Source organism: Acomys russatus, chromosome 26 (assembly GCF_903995435.1).
Source record: "Acomys russatus chromosome 26, mAcoRus1.1, whole genome shotgun sequence".
Lineage (NCBI taxonomy): Eukaryota > Metazoa > Chordata > Mammalia > Rodentia > Muridae > Acomys > Acomys russatus.
In genome coordinates, this window is record NC_067162.1 from 14,020,799 (window position 1) to 14,045,214 (window position 24,416).

At 50.5% G+C, this 24,416-nt stretch overlaps 1 protein-coding gene across 5 annotated transcripts in view; it reads right to left on the reverse strand.

The window, feature by feature from the left end:
- Znf423 (zinc finger protein 423) overlaps positions 1 to 24,416 on the reverse strand; it is a 304,774-nt gene that overhangs the window by 140,987 nt on the left and 139,371 nt on the right. Inside the window, exon 1 of one of the 5 annotated variants that reach the window (XM_051169360.1) lies at positions 6,549 to 6,697. The exons of 2 other annotated variants lie outside the window; for them this stretch is intronic. The gene's annotated coding sequence lies outside the window, so the exon portion shown is untranslated. Of the gene's footprint in view, positions 1 to 4,742; positions 4,797 to 4,857; positions 4,893 to 6,548; positions 6,698 to 24,416 lie in introns of those variants that run through there. 2 more of the 5 variants (XM_051169363.1, XM_051169362.1) reach the window with 2 other exon arrangements.

Genomic DNA, 24,416 nt, shown 5'->3' on the forward strand with positions numbered 1-24,416 from the left:
GCCCAAAAGTACAGTGCATAGTACGAGGGAGCCACCACAACATCAGAACTAACTAGCCATGAGTGGGCTCCAAATGACTCCAAATCTAACCAACAAATGCTGAGAAGGAAGCACCAGCCTGTGAGCAGAACCCATGTCTAAGAGATCTAGCTACAAGGGTCTGGCGTCAGGGAGTACCAGGATCTTGTTGCCCAAGGGATCAAGTGTGTATGTCACTGTAGACAGCAGAAGCAGCCACCCTGAGGAGCTCAGTAAGCTCCCTCCCTGCAGCCAGCATTTCCTCCAGTCTTAGAATGAGTCACCGTGTCCCCAGTCCGTATAGAGGAGCCAGGATGGCCCAGGAGACACATACTGGACCTCAGAAAGCTCTGCTCTCTCAGAAGGAACTGTGGCAGCCGGAAAGTTCCAGAACCAGCAAGTGAAAGTTTGTTCCAAAACCACCTACCCTTTCCAGCAGAGCTTGTGGCTTATAAGCCACAAATGTCACACTGGAGTGCAAGGTGACCCTAGACCTCTGTGCATTATCACCCAACTCTCAAAGACGCAGGCCCCATCCATCAGCCTAACTGGAGACACAGCGACATTCGAGTCACTTGGGTTTGTTTTGGGTTTTGTTTTTATTTTCCACACAGAATCTCGCTATATAACCCTGGCTGGCCTAGAACGCGTTATGTAGACAAAGCTGGCCTTGAAATCAAAGAGATTCACCTGCCTCAGCTTCCTGCATGCTGGGATTAAAGATGTGCCACAATGCTCAGCTAGCCCTTGAACTTCTGACCTACCTGCCTCCACCTCTCAAGTGCTAAGACTACAGACCCCTGGTTAAAATAAAATAAAATAAAAATAAATTAAAGGCTGTGACTCCCAGCCTGCACCTGGTCCCCAGGCCCATTTCATCTTATCATGTCTGTGACTGAGAATTTCCTGACTCTGGGGCCAATAGCCAGGTGGTCATGCCACAATCTTTCCTCAACCGGGTGCAGCCCAGCCCTGCCCTCACCCTTCTGTCATCAATAGTCCTGGGCATACATCGAGGAAGCCTGGGTCCTGGGCCCTAAAAGAGGACAGAGTGTGTGGCCAGCACGGCTCAGCTCCTGCAGGTAGCACACGCATAAAGGGTACCCATCACGGGCCTGGGTACTATGAAGGGAGAGACAACTATGTTACCACAGGGATCCATCCCAGCAGTCCTCCACTAGAGACCACTAAAGGGCTCTTTGAGCTCATACAAGGTACCAGAGGGAGGTCACAGGCAGGGCATGGGGAGGGGACTACACAGGTTCAGGTCCCTGCAGGGCCACACTCCTAGAGGAGGAGAGGCAATGTCAGTTGACAACACCACCCTGTCCTCTTCAGGTCAGGCCATGCCCAGAATACAACATATTGGACTCCTGCCTGTGCCCCTTACCCAGCTGGACCAGCATTTTCTGAATGTCATGGGTGGGGGAGGAGGAGCCACACTCTACTAGCTCTTCTCCAAAACACAGCTGGCTTATGTAACATTCTTACCAGAAGTGTAGACAGATGTGAAAGGTGGAGAGCACATCTCAGCAGCTCCCTGTGGCCAGTGTGGACCCATTTCTCAGAGGAGCACATTGAGAGGTACAGAGACCATGTGTTCACCGTCACAGCCAGGGATTCCCTCAACGGTAGCTGCTGTTACACCGGACAGTCTTGAGAGTTGGGGTTTGATGTCCCAACCCAAAGCCCCATGCACGTCCCTCCCCTCTCAAAAGTCAAGGGAGTTGATACTCCCACAATGGTGATCTTTAACTAAAAGGAGGCCTGAGAGCCAGTGGTCACCCAAAGGGACATTACCAGGCATGCTGCCTAGAATGAAGGTCCAGCAAAATGGAGCCTAGTGATCTGCAACCGCACTCTCAGACAGGCTTGCCCCTCTCTCCTGACTCTGGGTCACAGAATCTGTACCACTACTGTGTGTTGGGGTGTGTGGGTGGGTAGCAATCACTTCTTGCAGTGTCTGCTCCTGCTTAAATTTGCATACTGGAGTCACACTAGAGTCAACTGCAGGATTTGTACCCTAGTACTATGGCTCAGTGTGGTCCTTTAAGTTACCACAGTTGTACCTACCTAAGGCCAGTCCTAAATCATGACATGGATAAAACTGATGTGCTGTTTTCATAATGCCCTTTCAAATGAATGCAGTGTGGCACAAAATAAAATAAAAATAAATGTACTAGTTGCCCAAAAATGGCCTGAGGGAAACCCTGGAAGGCCCCGTGGCTCAGCTCTGAGACTCTTCCCCTCCCCTCTCCAAGCCACAAGTGTCGCACAGCCAGTGAGTGGATGCTTTGGTGGCCACTGGAATCTCAGTACCTACCACTCCTGACAGAAGCAGGAAAGAGGAGGTAGAATAGGCTCCTTGTGAAAGGGGCAGGGAAGAGGAGATACGGGGGAGCCTGGGTGCTGGTGCCAGCCCACAGCTACTCTGAAGGTCTTGTTCAGCCTTTATGCTCAGCAAAGAACATTTTTGTTTCCCCCACATTGTCATGTTGCAGCCTCCAGAAAAATCTGTCACCACGGGCTTTACTGCTGAGCTTTAGAGATTCTGGGACAGAAAGATTAGAGGCTGCCCTGCCCTGCCTTGCCCTGCCCTGCCTTGCCCTGCCTTGCCCATGCCAGCAGCACCACTGAGTGAGCACCATGAATTAGTTATTTGAACATTTAGCCTTCTGTGTTTTGCTTGTTTGAATGCATCGGGACAATGTCCTCCTTTCACAAGGCACATTTTACAGATGAGGAAACTGAGGCTCGGGAAGATAAAAGGGACAGTTGATGTTACCTGTATATTCTGGGGAAATGAGGCTTGTGAGGGTGGGGGGTGAGGGGTGACCTTTCCTAGTACAGATTCCAGCAGAGTGTAGGTGATCCAGCTGCCTGCCTGCTTGAAATTCTGGTGTCATTGGATCTGTAGGGCCATCTACCCACCACCCAGACCCTACCAGGTCACCTTGGTGCCTCTACAGAGCAGCCCCTGGGCAGCTGTTGAGTGTAGCACTACCACACCTTTCCATGAAGCAGCCTATCAGTAATGGCGCAAGACGGGGTTGTATGGGCATCTCCCGATGTGCTACAAGGATTCTCACAGGTACTCTGCACTTAGAGCTACCTTCAGATAGCCTAAATAAGCCAGGGCTTTCCCGACTCCTGGGGACTCACAAGATTTTTTTTTAGCCAGGCAAAAACTCTGGTGGCTGGATGATGAATGAATGAATGAACAAATGAACAAATGAATGAAAGCAGGCATTAATGACAGTGGCCCAACTACAAGACGCAGTTGGTAACTAAGGCACGGATGGATGGATAGATAAATGGATAAAGCATTATAGTCTGAGGCTTAGTTCGAAAAAGGCATTTTATATTTATAATATGACTGTATACCTGTGTGCAAGAATGAAAAAAAAATTTTTTTTTTTTACCACAGAGAAGAAGCAAGGAGCTAGTCAAGATGGACCCTGTAAGGTAGAGGCTGAGGAGTTTTGACCTTGAGACTCAGACTGCCTGGGCCCAAGGGCTCTGCCCTGAGCAAGGCCCCTCCAGCTGCCAGCTATAGAGGTTCTGCACTTTATGGCAGAATGCAATTAGAGCAGTCTGTCTGTGTAGCCTGCACTTGCCTTCTTTTATTTAAAAAAAAAAAGGCAGAGAGTGAGCTTGAGTAGTATGGGAGTGGTGGGGACACACGGGGGCAGAAGGAACAGCTCCACCGCTGGCTGGCCAAAGCCTCAGTCCCTGGAGAAATAGCATTAAAACAAAAGAGACACCAGGCAGGGAAGGAGGGGGCTCTTGTTTGCTTAGACTGGAGCAGAACAGCCTTAATAAGATAATAAGCTGAGACTCCGTCCTCTTAAAGAGACAGACATGGCAGTGAGGCTGAGAGGTGGAGTACACATTTTTCTGGCAAAGCCACTCAAGTGGTTGTCTCTCTGTATCTCACACACTGGAGGCTCAAGGCATGTGATCTGTCTGCATTCCACAGACGTGTTTTCCATGTGACCACCAGAAAAAAAAATCCTGACCAACAAGCGAGCCCTCTACAGGAACATAGTCAAGGAAACCCTAGCACATGCATCTTCCAGGGAAAGAACTGGTCCAGTACAAGCGGTTAACACCTCTAGCCAGCGAGGGCTTCCATCTACCGGCCTGATGGGACAGCCGCCAGATTGAGTGCTTCCTATTCATCCTGGAGGCTCTCTGCATTCATTTATCCCATCAAATACCTACAGCCACTCGCCAAGATGAAGATGGGCAGAGAAAGCCTCCTGTCTCTCTGTCTGCAATAAACAGGTTACACACCCTGGCCCAGCACCTGGCACTAAGAAACACTCAAGGCACCTAAGAGGGCTTGATGCTTGCAGATCAGGGGTGGCCTGACTGGAGACTTCCCGGAAGACCCTCTAGTGCACAGCAAGCTAACTACAGCACACCATGCTCCCAGCTCCCAGGTCACTCTTCCCAGCCTCAGTTTATCACCTCTTAACTCACACCCGGTCCCAGTAACATCATGAAAGGTTTGGCTGTGAAGGAGAATGCCGAGCATGCTGGCTTGACACTGAGCTCCAACATAAAATCTGAACAGAGAAGGACCGCTGCAGGAGATGCAGTTCAACCTCCGCTTCTAACAGGAGGTCTGGTCTCTTCCAATGATAGAGAACCCCTTCCCCGGCACCACCCCCCCATCGCCACCCCGAACCCTCTTAACATTCAGTAAGAAAATATCTTACCATGAGCCCTAAAAGAACAACTGCTGACACCATTTGGGGGCAGGAATAACAGACACCCCGATGCCAATTCAAGAAAGGAAACACAAAAATAAAAACAAAAAACAGAATGAGTCACCTGTTGCCCGGAAGCCATCTTTAAAGTGACACTGCAGTTTACATTAGGCTATCTACCCCTTCAATGCCTGCTAATCGGTGCCTCCTCCACCAGCCTGTTCAAGTCTCTGGGGACAGCGCATGATCTCAACCAAGTCCTTGCCCTCAGCATGCTTTCAGCATAGCAAGAGAGGATCTGGTTTTCCAGCTGAATAGATGCTCTAGCAAGGCATCATCAGGTGGTACCCTGGACACAGAAGGAGCAGGAAATGAGTGGAGGAGGAGGTAGAAACTCCTCTGCACAAGAGACAGAGTGACATGACAGCTGAGCGGACGCTTTAAGCCAGCAGCACAGAGACAGCCAGAGCAGGATCTGAGGAGCAGCATTCCAGACAGGGGATTATACATATACACTAGCCAAAACCCTTCAAGCGAGACATTTTCTGAGAAGACAGTGTGGCACTTCCTCTAGCCAGGTGCTATGGGGAAGGAAGTAGAACAGATGTGGAGGCTGCAGTAGAGCTCACAAGCCAGGGGACTCCAGGGCCAGCAAGCCCTTAGTGGTGTACCCCAGCTCAAAAGGCACAGAGGCATCGTGGATTTAAGCCGGAGGGGACGGCGTGAAGGCTATCATCCTGCCTTTCAACAATACAAGCCACGCTGTGCCCAGATCCCTACAGGAGAAACCGACTCACTGTGTGACCTGCCGCTGCTCTCTCACCCTCTCTGGTCTTAGCTTTGGCATCAGCTCATCAGGGCTTAGTATCCTCCAAGCAGGCACCGGCAGGACCCAGGAGTCCTCAGAGTCTGCTGTTCCATGCAAGATGCACCCACCATTCCTCTACCCCACTGCGCCATCCTTATACCCATGCCAGCAACACCACGCAGGATTGGTACTCCTGCCAAAATAGCTATTAACCCAGTAGCCAATAATAACACGTTATCCTATCAATTTGCTGCTGAAACGCTGTGTAATTGCAGAACCCAAGTTTGCCATCTCGGTAGCCTGGTTACGACATAAACAGAAAGGACCGCACCAGTCCCCTCCTGAGGAGAACAAGTGGCTGGCCAGGAGCAATCCTCACTTCCCACCCCCTACTCACCTCCAGCAAAACCCCAGGAACCCATCCAGAGACCTGGCTTCTTATCCTGCAAGCATGCAGCCTCTGTGAGCGGCCAGAGCAACAAGGCATGGGACATGATGCTTCCTAAGCAACAAGGTCAAGCCTAGAAGCCAGCAGTCCCTCAGCTTCCCCGCTGGCAGGAGGGCTGAAGGGCCAAGGGGCCTGAGGCCAAGAGACACTGAGCAGCACCCAAATTCAAAGGCACCCAGACAACAGAGATGCAAACCAGGGATCCTTGAAGGATAGAAGCAACAGGAAGCCAATGGAGCGGGTCAAGAAGAGAAGGGAAAAGGGGAGCCAGGAGAGTGGTGTCAGACTGGGAAAGCGGCATGCACCCTGAGACCAAAGCAGGCCTGATACTCTGGCCATCGGTCTCTCCTGAGCAGCTAGTTCGCTCATTTTTACCCCCACGTTCCAAAAACCCAATTCTCCTCCTTCTGGATTTGATACACAGCACAGACATTCCACCCTCCAGCGGGACATGGCATCCTGTGCAGACTAGAGCCCGATGGATCCGTCCTTCCCCCTTCCCAGGGTCAGTCTGTGACTCCCCTCCCACTCCACCCCACCCTTACCTCTCCTCGCTCACCGGGATGCCCAAAAGCAAGTGGGTGGTGCCAAAAGGACCAGAACTAAGCCTGTGTTCCCAGCACTGGAAGCAGGGCAGGCAAGGGGGAGACAGGCACTTCCCACTGGCCCACGGGTGACCTCAGCCACGGGATGCATCTCCACCCGCCCTGCCTGGCCAGCCCAGGAAGGCTGGGTTGAGGGTGTGCTGCTCCCGCTGCGGGCTTGGCGGGGGGGAATCCAGCTAGTGGGGAGAGGAAGAGGCTTGGGAAAGGAGGGGTAGCAGAGAGAGAAGGCTGCACAAGCCAAGCTCAGGCCACATGGCCAGATGTTGGCTCAACAGAGGCCCAGACCCCAGGGGTGCCAGGGGAGTTCTGTCTTAGGAATCCAAGGAGGAGAAAGGCCTGAGCTTGCGGCTGAAGTAAGCACCAAAGAGAGGCAGCAACGGGGCTCTCTCGGTCACATCCAGTTGGCCAGCACAGGATTAAGGACAGCCTTTCCGAGGCCCCTGGGTGGAGTGGGGGTGGGGGTGGGGGCGGGAGACTGTCTGCACGAAGCAGCACTCAGCAAATGAAAACCAGGCCTGGAAACTGGCTGGTTGCTGTTCAGCTCCAGGGAGACCTGCTGCTGGCTAAGGTGCCCAGACAGAGCAGAAGGCGGTGTTCCAAACTCAAGAGCAGGGAAGGGAACTGACTGCTGACGCAAGACGACGGGACAGCTACTGCTAAACCCATACAGCCATTCATTTCTGCGCTCTGGGTACATTTTTGTGGTTGGCAGGTTTCCCACCAGAGCTAGGCCAAAAAGGACTGGAACCAGGACAGCTGGCCAGGAGTGTACTCCCCACTACCGTGGTACGGTGTGTAGGTGCATCCTCACCACGCACCAGAGGCAAAGAGTGCCTTCTATTCCATTAGAAGAATGAGACCGTGTGTTGCATACAGCCATGGCCAACAACTCATAATCAGTGGGACCCCAGGTCCTGACACACTGAGCTGGGCCTGTGGAAGGGTTCTTTAAAAACAGATGCTAGCCATTCATTCATTCATTCATTCATTCATTCGTATATCCATGACCAGAGGTTCATGACCTGCAGCTGATAGCTGCCAAATACCTTGGTGTTAGAGACAGGGTAGTGAGCCCCAAAAGTTGTGGGGCTCCTACATATCTGTGAAGGTGAGTACTTTGGACTGTAAGAGAACAGGGGTCTTAGGGGGTCCTGAGGGGAGGGGGGGCTTCCTGCCAAAAGCAACCTCTACATGGAGCCCAGGAGGTAAGGCTTATGAGGCTTAGGAAGCAGAGGAGGTGAACAGAGCCCTGGAAGCCTTGACACAAAAGCCAGGAGGAGACCAAAGCCCTTGAAGGCCTAGAGTGGGCCTCACCCAGCTCCTCCTCCTCCTTTTCCTCCATCATAGTGGGTGGCCCATGCTTGGCCCCCAGCTCAACGCGGTGGCACCTCTGGAGGCCAGTCTCAGGGAGCCATGGTCAAGCCCTCATTCCTAGCATTAGTTCTCGTTTAAAAAATGCTTTTGTTATGTTTATTTTTAAAGAGAGATAGAAATGGAAAAGGAAAACCTGAGGTCTTTTTCTTTGGTAGTGGTTGCGGGGGGGGGGGGGGGGGGGGGAGGTAAAATAAATAGAGCTGGGAGAAAAGGGCACGGAACGGTCTCAGCATCTGTAGCCACTGAACAAATTAAAATTAGCTCATTTAATCAGTGCCTAATGGCCTGCTGTCCCGAGTGGGCCCCAAACACAGCAAACTTCACAGCAACAAGGAGTGGACCGATGTCAGTTTATCGTGCAACAAAGGGATTATTTTTTTTTTTTCTAGATATGTGACCAGAATAAGAATATAGAGAGGACTGTGGTGAACGGGGGAGACAGAATGTAGCCCCCCACCCCCCAGATCCTGGGTGGGCCCTGCCTCCCTGCTGGGTCTCTTGGAATAGAATTGGTCGTTGGGCTTTTTTTTAATTGTTGTTGTTGTTGTAATTATCTAGACATGTGTAACTATGTTCTGCCAAGTGTTTCACCCAGCAGAGGAAGAAAGCTAGTCCTGCTGAACATCACCAGGCCCCTGGTTCGAGTCCTGAGCCTTGACACCAGCCTGAAACACGCATACAGACCCACAGCTACCTACATACATGCACAGAGTTACAGACACACAGTTCTATGCCCATGGGTCACACGCATGCAGTTGCATACCCGCGGTCATGCATAGACACAGCTACGTAACACAGAGTAACACATATGTGAGTTCATGTGTACACAATTCTCTCTGCCTAACAGCTGGAGGCAGGGGAGGCCCAGCTCACCAGAACCCTAGGGAGGGCCACTGTGTGCACACCTGAGGCCCAGGCTGGTAGTAAGGACTCTTATTTCCCTGGAGTCATTTCTCCACTCAACTTGCCACCTGGGCTAAGTCATTAGGGCAACTGAGGAGAGGAAACAAAGGCCAAGGGATGGGGATGGAGAACACCAAAAAGAAGGCGGAGGATGAAGAAGATGCCAGGCAAGGGCAAGGCAGTAGCTGCTCCAGGCCCAGCCCTGAAGCAAAGCCAACTCTTACTTACACCAATGCCCAACTCTTCCACCTCCGCAAGGCCTCTAGGCCAGCCACTCGACAGCCTTATGCTCAGAGACGCCTGGGGGCTGTGAAGTTGGGTGGCCTAGTGAACCCCAAAGACACAGCAGAGGATTCTACTGGGCCATCTAACATGGTGTGTGTAGTTTAAAACTTAAAAACAGCTCATTTTTCCAAAATGTTCCATTTTAACCCCACAAAACATGGTTGACCTCGGTTGGCTGGAGCACTGGGAAACAAACTAAATATGGGGGAGAATTGTTAAAAATAAAATAAGCAAAGGGTAAAGAATAACCAACCAACAAAATGAGAAGCTTCTGGAAGGACTGTGACCCAGAGGCAGACAACAGTTTGTGAGCACCGACCCTTCCCAATTTTTATTTTTTTATTTTTTTAAAGATTTATTTATTTATTATGGATACAGATCTTGTTATAGATGGTTGTGAGCCAACATATGGTTGCTGGGAATTGAACTCATGACCTTTGGAAGAGCAGTCAGTGCTCTTAACCTCTGAGCCATCTCTCCAGCCCCCCTTCCCAATTTTTAAAAAATTATTTATTTTTATTTCATATGCATTTGTGTTTTGCCTGCCTATATGTCTGTGTGAGGGTGTCAGATCTTGGAGTTACAGGAGTAAGCTGCCATGTGGGTGCTGGGAACTGAACCCGAGTCCTCTGGAAGAGCAGTCACTGCTCTTAACTGCTAAGCCACCTACCTCTCCAGCCCACCTTTCCACTTTTTACATAACTCTCTGGAGTCAGTTCAGCTATTGACTCCACACCCCAAAAGGAAATTGAGGTTTAGAGAGGTGAGAAGCCTGAGCTGGTACTATGGGGTGCGTGGGGCTCTGTCCACACTGGGCGAGACCCCGACAACATTCTCCTTCCTGAGGCAACTGTGTTGGTCTTACCTGCTCCGTGCTCCATGTTGCATGCTGCATGCTGCATGCTGCATGCTTTCCTCGGAAGAATTCCCAAAGGTGAGCTGGTGTAAAGCCCCAGCAAGGGTTTACTTTCAGACAGGGGTACAGCAGATGCTGAAGGTGACTGCTGACTTTTAGGGTTTCCTGAGTCTTACACCTTCCAACCCAGAGCCAGGTTTGTAGTCCTTTTCCACATAAAGGTGCACAGAGTCCCGAGTCTCCCAGAAGCGATGCTAAGGAGGACATAGGCAAGAATCCCTTTCTCGTCCCTCAGATTTGGAAACAACTCAGAAATAGGCGAAGTAATAGGGCTCAGGGACTGTCTCCCAGATGGAATCAAGGCCTCCTGGGAGACTCCTACCAGCCCCACCAAGCCCTCCCCCTGCCCTCTCCACTGTAGCGCCCCCTCCCCTGTGACTTGTTATATGGGCAACAAGGTGTTCATTTTGACACTACCAAGTATTCAGAAAAAAGACCAGGATACAGGTACACCCCAAAGGTCCCTCTGGGTTGACAGCAGTCCTACTTAGAGATTTCCTCCACTTAGCTAGCATGGCCCATAGTGGTCTGTGGCACCCCCGGCCCCAAGGCACAGGCAGTTGACAGGAATAAGAACCATGAAAGGCAGCCCTGAAGAAACTAGTCTCCCTACTCAAGAGCTTCCAACCACAGCCATACAATAAAGACTGACAATGGATGCCTTTCCTCTAACTTGAAGGTGGAGGCGACTAATAAATAGTTCAGGGCCTGGCCTCCCAGCCCCACAGGACCCTTAACAAGCACTGAATGAAGTGAGTGGGAACAGAAATGGTCTTGACTCCACCTCATCTCCTGCATGGGTGTCCTGGGAGGCCAGCCATAGCACCCAGTAAACGGGACGAGAGCGCCCTTCCTCTTTAGACCCAGTAAGAGCATTGTCTTGGGCTCCCTGTAGCCATCTTTCCACCAGGACTGATGGAGTCTGTGCCTAACAGGCAGGAGCTACACCTGAACGTGCTAAGAACTGCAGCCAACTTCATTAGCTTTACCATCAAGATTCAGAACATTAGCAGAAGGAAAATATTGCTGGGGATCCCAACAGCCCCAGGCTGGGAATCAAACACTGGATGGGGGTTTTGGTTCCATACCCCGTCCTGAACCACAGTCTCCTCCTCCCATTTGGTTCTGTGTACTTTGCAGGGCTGCAATGGGGGAGCAGAATGAGAAGAATGGCTGGGAAAATGCTTTGCAAACTGCAACGTGCTGTTGCAAGCCTCGGATTATTGGAACAACTGGGAAAGGAGATAAGGTGCCTGCCTCTGCCTGCTCCCCTCAGTCAAGGCGGTGGTCCCCAAAAGAAGACGGGAGGAAAGCCAGTGAAGGCAAAGGTCAAGGGAGGGCACTGCTGGCCAGATGCTCCCTGGGGCCACGAGTGTGGGCCACAGGAGCTGCGGTCCAGCAGTTGTACCTAGTGGTGATCAAATGGGTAGTGGCTGGCAGTGGTTTCTGGCATGCAGCCACTCAGCACATGGTGGGTGTCATCAATTGGCCGACATCAGGGTTTCCCAGGCTCTGACCCCTAGGCAATTACTTCTTTAAGTCACAAAAGTGCAGGGTAACTTCCAAAGAAGGCAGGACATATATAGATGAATTTCAGCCAAAGATATGGGTCACAGAGACACAAGACCCTCTGAGGGCTTCGACCCTGGGACTGGAAAAGTATCCACAGTCACGTGACTGCCTTACACCAAGGTCTGTCAAATACAGGCAGTACCATGATGCCAAGAAGCTGGGCAGATGGGAGTCAGGTTCCTGCCTTCTAGCCCCTCCTCCTCATGTTTGCCCGTTGTGCCATATCCACCAAAGGCACACCCATATGGTTAGCCTGTGAGCTCCAACTCCCTGCAACCCAAAAGCTCTGAAACCCAAGGGATAATACAGTGCACCACTCATTCTGAGCCAGCGTCGACTGCAGTTAATCTGAAGCAGAGATTTTTCTTAATTGCTGCTTTTCACAACCCAAACACGAATATAAAATACAGTTAGCTAGTGATACCAGCTTGAGGCAAAATGTTTCAAGCCTCTTTTTTGAATGTGGAGATAAATTGGGCGGGGGGGGGGGGGGGGGGGGGCAGGGAGAATGACTTTTAAAAGCTATCATGTGGACAGGATTGTGCCCAGAGCACCAGAGCCGGGTACTCACAGCTCGGACAGAACTGCACAGTCAGCTGAGCAACTTGGGGCACAAAACACAGGGGCAATGTCTTACTGGGGACTCGACTTCAATACATAAGGGGCAGTTTGCTTCCAATTCGCCTAATTGCCTTCCTTTGCAGGCACATGAGGTGTCATACTCCACAGCCTTCACAAGATGGTTCAGGGCCTGCAAGATCCCATGGCTACGAAGACCCAGCATCCCTCATTAGCTGAGCTTGGCCACCCAGGGGGCACAGGAGAAATGGTGTCAGCACGTGCCTGGCATGTCCTATGACACAAGGATGACTACTCTAGTGAAGAGGTGCCATTCTATGAGGCATCCACAGGGCATGACTGTGATGCTCCTTTGAGGTCCCAAGCACAGACAACTCACTACAGGACACAACCATTGCTACCAAAAAGGAACAATGTCTACACATGCAAGGTAAGACAAGTGACAAGCAGGTGAAGGTTCCTCCCTGCCTATGTGACCAAGAGGGACAGAAAAAGGGAGAGGCAGCAGGCTGAGGAAGCCAATCTGCTATGGAGCCCCCTGACAGCTCCATGTAATATCCGCCAAGCAGTGAGTGTGTGGGTTTCTCACAAACATCTTCCACATGTAACAGGTGCAGCGCCTGCAGCCAGGCTTTTTAGGGAGGAAGCTGTGTTTCTTGAATATTTGGGGGTTCCCGGAGCAACCAAGTATATTGATATTTCTGTAGCAAAGAAAACTACTGGCCCTAAAACATTACAAACAGCCTAGCATCACCACCTCAGGTCAAACTGTATCACTAAGCGACACATGGAAACACAGTTGCAAGCTTTCTAGAAGTCAGGATGGTGAAGAAGACATTATAGGGCTGTGCTGTCTCTTCCTTCTGCTGTGTGTAGATACTGTTTGCGACTCCTGCTTCCCAGAGGAAGAACAGGAAGCACAAACAGGAAGACCCAACGTTCTCAGAGCCACTGATGAAGTCAACCGGAAAGTATAGCCAAAGTACTGTGCCACAGATTGACGGCTTCCTAGGAAAAACCGACTCCGGCAGATCATCAGTGAAAGCAGGAGCCCGGGGCAGATTTCCACCAGCTTGAGAGAGACCCACCATCCCACCCCAGCCCAGGTAATTACCCCCTACCTGAAGGAGTCTATGCAGATCTCACCTACAACAAATATGCTGACCACATTCCTAACCGTGGGAAAGAAGGAAATCCCACCTTCAGGAGGATGAGGACTCAGGCAGGACTTCCAGGTGGGAAGACAGTGGCCTCACTTCTTCCCAGGGGTGCTGGCACCCAGTGACCCCCCTCAGGCTTATCCCCAGCAGCTTCTCTTCATCGGCGCTTTTTCAACTCTTGGAAAAGATTCCTGCACAGGCAAAATTCTAACACTACATTATCAAATAATTACATGGCAGTCTTACGGCATTAAAAGACCCCACCACTAGCGAGGGCCTCCGGTGTCTACTCTAATGGGGCGGCCCTGAACTTAGAGCTTGTTAAGAAAAAATTCCAATCGCAATTGGCTGGTTCTCACTGCTCTGATGACTACAAATTAAAAGCAAGCACCTTTCTTCAGTTAACCAAATAGATGGGAGCTTTGGTCTGAGGGACTCAGATATGAACGAGTATGCACACATGGGCACGCATGAGTGCACGCTTATTCACTCTAGTGCATAGCCATGTGAGTGTGTGCATTCTCCTCCCACCCCACCCCACCCTCCTTTCCCTGGCCTAGAAAGTCCAGTCTGATCAGCGCTGTAATAAGGGCTCTCAAAGTGCTAAGCTTATAGCTGAAGAGATGGCTCAGTGGTTAAGAGCACTTGCGGCTCTTCCAGAGGGCCCTGGTTCAATCCCCAGTACCTACAAGACTGGCCCAGTCTGTAACTCCAGTTCCAGGCTTTCTGACACCCATCACATAGACATACACACAGGCAAAACACCAACGAACATGGATGCACACACACATACACACAGTGAGCTTATATGTGCCCACAAGAAAGAAATATTAAGTGTAGGCTGTGGGCTATAACTAGTGCAAAGGTAAAGACAGCATAGAGGCAAAGCAAGTATGGGGAGACCACCAAAAGGTCCCCTTCATCCCAGGATGCTCAGACCTAGCCAGGAGATCAGGCACTGAGGACAGGTAGGCCTTGAGCCAGGTTTTAATTTAGGGTAAAAACATAAAAGAAGAAATAATGAGGATCAACGTAAGAAAACACAGCTGGCATCCAAGAAACAGATACCATCCCAGATAGCAAGAGGACACAGAAACAATGGGCCTCCAATCAGTGCCTGTCTCACATAGGAGTCAATATTCTGGGTAAGTGGACCCAAGGAGTTGCAGCTAATGTGTCCCCGACACATCACCCACCTTACCAGGGAGGGCAGCAGGGCTCTGAGAGGTGATGTCACTCTGCTAGAGTCTCAAAGGCATTTGGGGGTTGAGCCTTCTGGGGCCATGAAGCAGGAGGGAGGCGTGCATAAGACCAGATTTTAGGACTCACTGTGCAGTGAGCCAGGTGAACAGAGCTAAAGCCAAATCACAGAAGAGAAACCTCTGGAGTGCTTAGGAGTGCACAGCAAGCAGTCCCTGGAACAGACCACAGTGGGGAGAGACAAGGCCTTCAATGAGATGCCTTCGGTACCTCTACCGAGTTCCCAGACCAGCTTGTCTCAAAGAGAGACTCAGCCCTACCTCTCCTACAGCAGGCAGCCTGGCACTTCCCCATCACACAGACAGACACACAGACAGACAGCAGACAGGTGAAGAGCCACTTGTGGCAAGAGGTGAGGCACAAATGCATGTGCATACACACACACACATACACACACACACAGCTGTGGCATATGTACATCCACTGTGACTAGAAGTTCCCTGTACCAGAATTTCACAGGGTGAAAACAAAGTTGACTGTGTGACCCTGGAGATAATGCTTAACCTCTTCCTCTTTTCACTCTCATTTCGTGCAACAAAGAGATGCAGAAGGTTGCATACACTGGATGCTGAGCAGGGATAAAGAGAGTGGTCCTACACAACTCATGGTCCAAAGCCCACCCTTGATGATGGTGAGAGCCACATGTCCTCCTTACGGTAGCAGGAGCCCCAGAGACTCCAAGGAGCTCGTCCACATCTAGAAACCTTCCTGCTAGGGTGACACCCAGCACCGGGGGCTGCTTGCCACTCCATGCTCCTGTGGCACCATCAGCTGGGACTGGCACATTGGAAACGCAGGCTGCATAGGCTCTTCCACACTGCTGCGGCCCCGCCCCCTCCAGCTGCCTTTGCGCCTGCTGCCGGCGCTGCTCATTTCCAGGCAAATGTTCTAGTTAATTAAAACACACCCAAGTGCTCACACGCACATGAAGCCAAGCTACAAAATCTGCTCTAGCAAACAGCGGCTCCAGCATGGGATGGATGCAGGCCAGAGAGGTTTCCAAAGCTGATGTCATTTCCATCCAAACTGTTCTTAGTGTTATTAACATAGTGCCTACATACACCTACACACACACACATGCACACACACACACTGTACATATGTGCACTTCTGTATGTGTACCCACAAGCCATGTATATTTCACGTGTGTTCTGAACACACCCACATCCACACCACATTACCCACGCTTAGACATGCACACACACATACACACGCTTTCCAGGTACCGTGACCCTCCAGCCAAGAGCACTGGCCATGGTTAGCAAACATACCAATGGTATAAGAGAAATAGACAAATACGTAAGTCAAAGCACTGAGCAAGAAACAGGAACAGCCCAACTCTTTTGTGTAGACACAGACTGAATTCCCCACGGTTGCAAAGTACAAAGGGATAGGGACAACCTCCCTCCATCCAGACCTGGGCATCCAAACAAGCCAGAAATGGCAGGAGAAGGCTGTGATTCCCAGTTAGGAAAGACAGAGTGACCCTGCCCATGGGGGACCCAAAAAGGCCCTGCTCTAATCAGAAGGGAAGATACCTGGCAGTCCACCCGACTTCTTCACTGTCTGAGATGGGTGGGAAAGTCCAGGCAAAACATAGCCAGTCACAGGCAAGCCCACGCAGGCAAGCGTGGAGACAACTTAGGGTGAGACCCAAACGGTCCTTCAAGATCATGGGTCATTTGGAGCCCCTGCTGGGACATGAAGGGATCCCTGTTTAAAGACATGGGGACAGCTGTGCTGTACCTTAAACTCATCGCATGGACAACTGACATTCTTGTTCACGCCTTGGGGCTGCCAAAGCTCTGATGTGAGCAGAAGGCAAGGAAGGGTGAACAGGAAAGGGCAGTTTGGAAGTCAGAAGCAGCCTCTCCCAAGGGGTGACCCCCAGCATCCCAGGCCTAGCCTGCAAGCCAGGTAAAGAAGTAGTGTGCCTCTGCACTCTCTCTGCCTGCTGAGAGTCTCCACGGAACACATTTCACTAGCAACTATAAGAAGAAAGGCAAAGTATCTTTTACTCAAGACGTATTTTTTTTCTGAGACAGGGTTTCTCTGTGTAACCCTGGCTGTCCTGGAACTCCCTTTGTAGACCAGGCTGGCCTTGAACTCACAGCAATCCGCCTGCCTCTGCCTCCCGAGTACTGGGATTAAAGGTATGCACCGTCATGCCCCACTCTTTTTAGTTTCAAACAGCTGTGTTAATACAGACATACTAACTAAGCTGCCTGGGCTAGATCAGCTTAACAAGAAACACTCAGAGCCCTTCTGGGTCTTCTGTGAGCTGAGACCTGGAGGAGTCATCAGGAAATAAGACAAAGGCCTTGGATTCAAGGAGCTGCTGTCATGATATCAGTGACAGTAGAAATAATGATCAGGTGAGATATTAAAACTGGAAGAAAATAAGTAGGGCAAGATATTTAGCATCTAAGTCTCATCCACGCTCCTCTGTGTTCCCCTCCTCACCCCTACACCAATTCTCATCTAACCTGCCCATCCTGCTGTCTCACCTTTGCTGGTTTACCTTGACCCAAGGCATCATGGGTGGGAGGATAGGTGAGGGTGTGGGTTGGTTGGTAGGGAGTCCCATGGGCACTGGGTACAATTCACTAGGGGAAGTGGGAAGTGAAGGGTGGTTTTGGAGAAAATAGCTGAACACCAAAGGCATCCCTGGTCCAGAGTCACGGCAGTGATGGGTATAATTTGGATAACTTCGAATCCACACAGCAGCCAGACCTAGCTATTCCCAAGTCTGGGTAGAAAAACAGAACGTAGGTTCCCACTTGGCAGCTGGCTTCCAGAACCTAGGCACTCTAGCTTTGTCCAGGCTGGTTGGTCAGGTGGTTTAGACCAATGCAGCCAGCTACTAACACAGTCTTCCATGCCTGCTCCTACCCAGACATAGCAAACAATAACGGGTCATCACAGTTCACTGCTGTTTTAAAGTGCTCAAGGCTTTCCCACCTCTCTCCAAAAATAAAATCCCCAACTCTCAGAAGGCCTATCAATCACATCTCTTCTGGGCGATGTGCAACTTCAGTCTTGGAAGCCGATTGGATGTCTTATCTTTATTTCTCTTTCCATATAGATTTCTCTGAGTGGGTTGCTTTTCACCCAGGGCAAACCACCAAGAGCTCAGCTTTGCAAAAAGATGATGCCACCCAAAGGAAGGCAGCATAGTCTAATGTTGAAATGGTGGGTAACCTGAAGCTAACAGTTCACAACACAGCCAACACACAGCGAGCATGGCTGGGTTTCCTCTGACAACTGTATCACACTACAGAGCCTCTGACAGCTGTGGTGCCCTGGAGTACACAGGTTGTTGCAATTATTCTCAACTATGCAGTGAGTGAGTGAGTGAGTGAGTGAGTGAGTGAGTGAGTGAGTGAGTAACATTAAGACACAAGCCACAACAACCAGGACAAATGGTGCAAATGTCAGAAACACTAAGGACTGGCTCAAGAATGCCAGCCCAAAAGCCAGAACCCACCCACTCGCAAGACTGTTCCCAAAAGCAGACACATGAGGAGCCATCAGGCCGCGTGTAAAAGCTCACTCTTTACAAGCTGAAGACAGAGCACGTTGGTTGAGACCACACTGGCTGCTCTTGCAGAGGACCTGGGTCTGATTCCAAGCACCCGGGTGGTTGTTCACAGCTGTCCATAACTCCAGTTCCAGGGCATCTGACACACTCTTCTGGCATCCGTGGGCAGCAGACAAACACTCACGCATGAGTTGGGTAGGTTACAGACCTTGGCTCTGGGAGAATGGCCTGAGATGCTGAAATAGGGTGAGTGCTGCAAACTGGAGGCTCATGAGACTGAGAGGATCACCTCACCCCAACATGTGGGTGGCAAGAACACACATGCACACACACGCGCGCACACATGCACGAGCCTGCACACACACGCAGGCACATGCACAGGTACATAAATGCACATATGCACGCACACACGCACAACACACGTACGCACGCGCTACTAGACTACTCTCTCATGAAAGCAACCTGCAGACCTGCTCAGGCCACGGCCTCAGCCTCACCCATGCACTGCAACCTTGTTCCTGGACATTGCTGGGACTGTGATTTTCAGGATCTGCATGTTAGGACTTGTATTTCACACAACCCTCTCCTTCCCTCCCCCTTCCCTCCCCCACACCCCTCTCCACCTCTGACTCTCCTCAGCCCCTTTCCATTCCTTCCTGCTTCTCTCCCTCTCTCCATGCCACCCGTCTCCTTCCCTCAGGACGAGTTCTGACCACCCCAGGTCAGCTGGCTCTGCCTCCTGTTTCCTCTCTCTCACCTTCTGGGGTCCTACCACCCTCCTCCTCTCCTGCCCCCGCCCCCCACCAATGCTTTTCTCTTAACCTCCCTCACTCGTTCCCACAGCAGAATGCATTCTCTGCTGAGTCCCCCACCCCACCTGCTTAGGAAAGAAGCTAAGCACAAAAGGCTGGCTGGGCATAAGCCCTGGGGCTACTAGGCCCTCCTGGCTGCACTGGCAGACCAGGGTCTGGACTGAGGCCGAGGCCTGTGAATTCGTTTCACCTCTCTCAGCAGCTACTATCCTGCTCAGGGTTCCCAGGAGGCACCTCGCATCTGGCCAGAACAGAACCTCCGACAGATGGGACTGAGCCCGGAGCACAGCAGGAGGGCCTGGGAGACAGAATCGGAAAGCTGGAAGCTCGTAGGGTGGTAAGCTTGTGCAGGGGGAAGGAAGGGGTCACAGGCTTGAATATAGTCCCTGCCACTTCAGGCAAACTACCAGGCTCCAGCAAGCCCTGGCTTCCACATCTGTAAAATGGGAATGGCAGTCCAGGGCTATTGTGACGAGGAAAGGAGATGCCATCACAGATGCTCTGTTAGCAGTGATTTTGCTGCAGTGAGGTGCCTTATGGTGACAGCTCAAAATAGATTTCAGGAGACCCCTCTTCTGCCAGCAGCCTAGGACCCTACTGGGCATGTGTGAAAAGCAAGGGAGCATCAGGGACCAGGGAACCCTTGGCAGCATCTCATGCCTGCCTGACCACGGCTAGGCTTTCAGGGCTTGTGGAGTGGGACTGGCCCTGGCACCCACTTGAGTCCTGACCAACTGCCCAGTCTCTGCCACCGACTTTGTTCTCTGACCTTTCACCCAACAAACATCTTCTTAGCTCTTCTGTGTGCTGCAGAATGGAGCATTCGGCAGTGACCAAGGCCAAGGGAGCCCTTCAAAAAGCTCACCACCTCATTCTAAGACAGTCTGAAACAGACTGAGAAACTACAGATGGGGTAAGAGCTGGCAAGAAGCTGGGCGCGGGGGTGCACGCCTGTAATTCCAGCACTCAGGGAGACAGAGGCAGGTGGATCTCTGTAAGTTTGAGGCCAGCCTGATCTACAAAGAGAGTCGAGGACAGCCAAGGCTACATAGAGAAACCCTGTCTCAAAAAAAAAAAAAAAAAAAAAAAAAAAAAAAAAAAGCTTACACTGAACACTGACTACTGAGTCAGGTCAGAGTATGTGCTAGCATCTAGCATAAGTACACTCTCACATTTAATGCAGAGCATATCCTAATATTTAACAATAAAAGGCTGGCTCTGCCCCCCCCCCCTTTCCTCCTTCCTCCTCTTTCTCTCTTTCCCTCTTTCTTTTGTTAGAGTCTCACCATGTAGTCTAACCCTCAAATTTAGGATCCTGCCTCAGTCTCTGGAGTGTTGTGATTATAGGCGTGTGCCCAACATGGGCTTTAGAAGGTGTACTCTTCTGCTTAATCCTGAGCATGGCCCCTTATGCCTAATAAGTACGTTCCTATAGCCTTACTATGAATGTGTGCCTTATTTGGTGGTTCAGTGTTTGAAATGTTGGAAGTGGGGAAGGCCAATCTTCACCTCCTTTTTAGACAGATAAACTGATTCCCCAAAGACGAAGAAGAGCCAAGTCCACACGTAGGTACTTAGTGGTAGCCCTTGCAAACCCAGACTCAGAGTACAGTAACAACAGTCACCTATGTACATAAATGATTAAATATGGAGGAAGAGAAGCCTCCTGAATATTCCTAACAGGTAGGGCAGGAAGCTGAGTACCTTGCTGTCATTTCACATGGTACCCTCACATGCTCACTAAAAACAACTGACAACTACAGACCTCAGACGTGACCCCAACCAAGTGATCACCGGGTCACAGCAGAGGCCTCTTGTTATAATCCCAGGAACACATATATTTGTAGACAAAGACCAAGAGAAAACAAATACTCAAAAATACATATACCATGTTTAGATAGTAAGAAATGTTCTTCTCAAAATTCAACTAAGTGTGCTGTCTTTGATTACGCTATTCAATTCTGGAGTTGCTATATCAGGGATTTAAATTCTCTAGTTGTCCTGGGGGGAAATTAAAGTGACATTTACAAAATGCTATGAGGATACCAACGCCTTGTGCTCAGCACAGAAGCTAGACATGGAAAGAAACAAGGAGAGAAATAGTACGTCAGAGGGTAAAAAAATCCCAGGCTGCAGGCAGAAAATCATATCTGTGAGGGGCCCACTGGCTTCCCCTATATTGTCCGACCTATCCAGACCTGATCGTCTCTCCTTCACAACACCTGCTTTGGGATGAAAATAGAGAGAGGCTTGCTGAGTCCCAGAGAAGCTGGCTAGGTGAAAGGCCCATGACATCAGGTTCCTGCCCCTAGGGAGAAGTTTGGCCCTGACCCGACAGCAGTGGCCTGGCTCATGACAAGGATGAGCCTTGGAGGCCCCCACTCCCAGAGCCTCCACCTTCTGAAGTTTTCCCCTAACAAGAGCCACTTCAAAGCCCTTTGCCAGGCTAAGCAGCACCCGATTTCCATAGCATCCCAGCTGCAAGAGACCGCTGCCAAAAGTGGTGGACCATAAATGAAGGGGTCCTGACAGGCCACGGGGTAAGAAGTGCAGAGGGCTGGCTGCCAGACTCTATAGGCAGCAGGTGTTGCACACGCCTAGCTCTGCGTGCACCAAGCAAAGCAATTTGTGTGCAGTCAGGTAGGCGGGTGAAAATATATCTCCCTGTCAGCCAGGAAGGCAGGGCTTAGGAACCACCAGTGTGGCCCAGCTTGACCAGCCAGGAGGATTGGCAGAGGAACAAGAGAGCTGGACACTGCCTTCTACCCAAGGCCATAATTAACAGGCATAGGCTGCCAGGCCAGGTACACAAGTTCAAGAACCAGCAGGTTAGCTTCTCTCTATAAGGTTCTAGATGCCTGAGATGGAAGGGAGCAGTCCAGGGTAAACTCTCCTTGGGTCAGGCTGCCGCCAACCCCCACGCCATCCCAACATGTTCCATCTGCCCTGTGGCTTCAGGAACAGCTTCTCTCAGCTGACAGCACTGTGGCCTGGGCTACGGTAGGTGTGATCCATCAGGCTGGGGACAGAGTGAGGGAATGCCTCTGCTCCCAGACAGCAAGGAATCTTCTGGGAGTTGAGAGGCAGGCAGACTCTGGCTTCTTGGACCTTCATCTTTGTTGCCAGGTTCCTTCCTTGGCCCAGAGCTGTCAAGAAAGGAAGAGTCCTCACCTCACATCCCACCCTCCTGCAAGGTCCCTGACTCCAATAGAGACACCTCTGTCCCTGGATATCCAAGCAAAAAACTCAATGCTTTTCCCATCACCCATACCCCTTACTTCCAACATTTAATCCACATTCCAACTATATCCATGTTAGCATATGAACATCTCTGGAGTAAGCTCTTTGTCTCCTACCTATAGTATCTATGCTGACCAATGCCAAGGCAGTTAGCTGCCCACCCAGGCTGCCGTCCACTCAAAAAACAGCCGCTGTCAAGACCCCAGCTCTCCATTTCTTCAGTCTGTTCCTGTCTTTCAAGCATACTCATTACTTTCCAGGCATCCCAGTATCACCAGGGATGCCCCCCCCCCCCCCCCAGCAATCCTCTGTCTCGGGTCTCTGAGCCTGCATCTGCTCCACCATCCTATGAATCCCCTTCAGTCTCCTTCTGAAATGCTGCTTCTCTCATGCCTCATACCCTCCCTCAGCACACCTATGCACCTCTAGCAACGGTCAGAGAAAGTCCCAGGAGAGTGGGTGGGAAGATGGTAAAGGCCAGAATCCCAGACCATCTGTTGTAAGACAGTGTCTGGCACACATGACAGAGGAGCTCCATCCATGATCGCTCATCAACATGGTCTCCTGAACAAAGCCAAGATAATGACAATAGTGGCTGACATGACAAGATGGACAGAGGAAACCCCACAGGGTCCTGGCCCTAGGTGAAGAACTGCAGGTGGCCAATGGCTCTTGAAAGAGGAAGGCAGTCTTCTCCTGGGACAAGCTCCCACATAGGTTTTCTATACATGTGTGCATACGTGTGTGCACATACATGTAACAGTATTAATTAAAGATATCATGAATTTGAGAGGGAGGAACAAGAAGAATTGGAGAGCAGAAACAAAGAGGAAGAAGAGATGTAGATACAGTATTTATGAAATATTATTAATTTTAAAAACATATAACAGAAAAAAATAGTATATATATATCGGAACTGGAATCTGCCTAATGTCAAAGCAGTAGACCACAGCTCATCACTCAGGGGTCAGTGGTACTGCTGATGCAAACAAGCTGTCGTACAGCAGTTTCCTCAGAGAGGACAACCTTCTGCCTTGTTCACTAAGTTCATGTTCACTAAGACATGAAATTAAACAACTCAAAGGTTTCAGGAAGTCCCAGAAACTGACTGGACTCACTGGACCTGCCCCCCTTCTTCTCCAAGCTTATATAAGTAGTAAGTATTGAGAGACACTCTCAGACAAGCTGAGCTGCCTGCAAGAAGCAGAGACCAGCTGCCTGGAAAGAATACTCTCCAACTGGTCGGGCTGCTTGCTGTCCCAGGCTCCAGCTGTCCCAGCTCTCCAGCTTTAAGAGCTGTCATCCATGCTAGAGTGAAACAACTGTATTTGCTGATTCCACTTCCTGTAAGTAGCCCCACAGCCGTATTCTTGTAAGTAACCCCCATAAAATCTATCAGTCCGCCGAGTTGGACTTTGATCCATACTTCGTTCTACCCATGGTTGCTTATCTGTAATGAGTAGACATTTGTTCATGTGCCCACCCCTGAAACAACAAAAGCCCATACCACTCTTTGTCAGGGTGTGAATACAGGTTCAGCGCCGAGCCCTCAACAGTCATAATAAACAGCTATGCTGTTTACTGGCTTATACACTTACTGGCATACACTGCTGTCTTTTGCGTTATGTACAACTTTGTGAAGTTGGTTTTCTTCTTCCACCTTTGTGTGCGTTTTGGGGTTGGAACTTGACAAGCAAGTACTTTTATACACTGAGCTTTCTTTTTTTTTTTTTTTTAAATAATTTATTTAATTTTATTTTAGTGTGAAGTTGTCAGAGCCATTGGAACTGGAATTAAAGACAGTTTCGAGCTGCCATGCGGGTGCTGGGAATTGAACCCAGGTCCTTTGGAAGAGCAGACAGTGCTCTTAACCACTGACTCATCTCTCCAGCCCCCACACTGAGCTTTTGTATCAGCCCACTATTATAAGTGTCCTCTTCATAAAGGCGTGTCTAACTCCTGCTTTCAGTGAAGACGCGGGGGGGGGGGGGGGGCAGTCTACAGTGACAAGCCCGAGAAGCCCTGGTCACCATTAAATACCTAGCACTCAGCATAAAGTTGGCATGCAGCAAGTGCTCAAGATCGTCAATTATAGCCAGGTGTGGTCACATGTGCTTGTAATCCCAGCACTTAGGGAGGCAGAGGCAGGTGGATCACTGTGAGTTCGAGGCCAGCTTGGT